The sequence below is a fragment of the Camellia sinensis genome, chromosome 12, assembly GCF_055761805.1.
Source record: "Camellia sinensis isolate YWXY chromosome 12, ASM5576180v1, whole genome shotgun sequence".
NCBI lineage: Eukaryota > Viridiplantae > Streptophyta > Magnoliopsida > Ericales > Theaceae > Camellia > Camellia sinensis.
In genome coordinates, this window is record NC_138972.1 from 24,185,001 (window position 1) to 24,187,500 (window position 2,500).

The window sequence follows — 2,500 nt, forward strand, 5'->3', positions numbered from 1 at the left end:
CAGCCAAAGCCAGCAGCATGCCATGCCAAGGCCAAGGCCAGCAGCATGCCATGCCAAGGCCGAGGCAACCCAGCCAAGGCCGAGCACGCCATGCCAAGCCAGGACCAGCAGCTTGCCATGCCATGCCTAGGCCAAGGTAGCTTAGCCAAAGCCAGCAGCATGCCATGCCAAGGCCGAGGCAACCCAGCCAAAGCCAGCAGCATGCCATGCCAAGCCTGGGCCAGCAGCTTGCCATGCCATGCCTAGGCCAAGGCAGCTTAGCCAAAGCCAGCAGCATGCCATGCCAAGGCCAAGGCAGCCCAGCCAAAGCCAGCAGCATGCCATGCCAAGCCAAGGCCAGCAGCTTTCCATGCCATGCGTTGGCCAAGGCAGCCCAGCCAAGGCCAGCAACATGCCATGCCAGGCCAAGGCCAACAGCTTGCCATGCCATGCCTAGGCCAAGGTAGCCTAGCCAAAGCCAGCAGCATGCCATGCCATGGCCAAGGCCAGCAACATGCCATGCCAAGGCGAAGGCAGCCCGGCTAAAGCCAGCAGCATGCCATGCCAAGCCAAGGCCAGCAGCTTGCCATGCCATGCCTAGGCCAAGGCAACCTTGCCAAAGCCAGCAGCATGCCATGCTAAGGCTAAGGCCAGCAGCATGCCATGCCAAGGCCAAGACAGCCCAGCCAAAGCCAGCATGCCTTGCCAAACCAAGGCCCGCAGCTTGCCATGCCATGCCTAGGCCAAGGCAGCCTAGCCAAAGCCAGTAGCAAGCGATGCCAAGGCCAAGGCCAGCAGCATGCCATTCCAAGGCCAAGGCAGCCTAGCCAAAGCCAGCAGTATGCCATGCGAAGCCAAGTCCAGCAGCTTGCCATGCCATGCCTAGGCCAAGGCAGCCTAGCCAATGGCGGTAACATGCCATTTCAAGGCCAAGGCCAGCAGCATGCCATGCCAAGGCCAAGGCCAGCTGCATGTCATGCCATGCCAAGGCCAAGGAAGACCAGCCAAAGCCATCAGCATGCTATGCCAAGCCAAGGCCAGCAGCTTACCATGCCTTGCCTAGGCCAAGCCAGCCTAGCCAAAGCCAGCAGCATGCCATGCCAAGGCCACGGCCAGCAGCGTGCCATGCCAAGGCCAAGGCAGCCCAGCCAAAGCCAGCAGGATGACATGCCAAGGCCAAGGCTAGCAGCATGCCATGCCAAGGCCAAGGCAGCCCAGCCAAAGCCAGCAGCATGCCATGCCACGGCCTTTGCCAGCAGCATGCCATGCCAACGCCCAGGCCAGCAGCATGGCATGCCACGGCCTTGGCCAGCAGCATGCCTTGCCACGACCTTGGCCAAGAACATCACATGCCACAGCCTTGGCAAGCAATCCTTGTCCCTCGGGTAATTGCCATTAGGTTTGTTTTTGACTTACGTACAAGTTTGCCCTGCGAAATGCATGTCCCTCGGGTAATGGCCATTTGGTTGGCTTTGACTTGCGAACGAGTTGCCAGTGCTTTCCCAGTGGAAGCTTGTTGCGAAAAGTATGTCCCTCGGAAGTTTCCTGTTGTGTTTTTTTATTTGCATTCACGCTAACCGATGCTTGCTCGACTTCTCTAAGTGTTTTTGCACGTTCGTCGGGCTTCTTAGTCCTTCGGGGTGTGATTCGCATTTTTTAATTATTTATTTACACATAAAAATTAAAATAAAATAAATAAGAAATAAAAAATAATTTAAAAAATTACTATAATTACTAGTGCCTCACCCTATAATTATTGGATTTTTTCTAGAATTTTTTTGACTATTTTTAGTATTTTTTATTGTTTTTTAAGTATTAAAATAGAAATAAATTAAAATAAAATATTCCGGTGGCCAAATAGTTTTTTTCAATTTTTTTTTATGGTGTCTTTAATTATTTCCTTCAACTTTTATGTTGAAAATTCTTGCAAAAAAATGTTACTTTTGAAAAATATCCCATTATGACTCCTCGAGCATAGGTGATGTTTCCTCCGGCTAGATGAAAAAGGGCTTAACAAGCTACTATAAGGGCGGTGGGCACCTCCCTTAAGGCTGGCCAGCATGGCCAGGCCACAGGCCACGACTATGCCTAGGTGGGCACTTGGCACATGCCATCGCTTGGCTTGTGGCATTGAAACTACATAGCCAAGCACGGGATGTGTCGAGTGGCGGCCCGCGGTGGTGGCAGTGGCACGTCGGCCTTGGCCAGCATGCCATGCCACAGCCTTGGCAAGCATGTCATGCCAGGGCCTTGGCCAGCAGCACGTCATGCCACAGCCTTGGCCAGCAACTTGGCATGCCAAAGCCTTGGCCAGCAGCATGTCATGCGCTAGCCCTGGCAAGCATGTCATGCCACGGCCTTGGCCAGTAGCATGCCATGCCCCAGCCTTGGCAAGCATGTCATGCCACGGCCTTGGCCAGCAGCAAGCCATGCCACAGCCTTGGCCAGGAAAGTGGCATGCCAAAGCCTTGGCCAGTAGCCTGCCATGCCACAGCCTTGGCCAGCAACATGCCATGCCCTG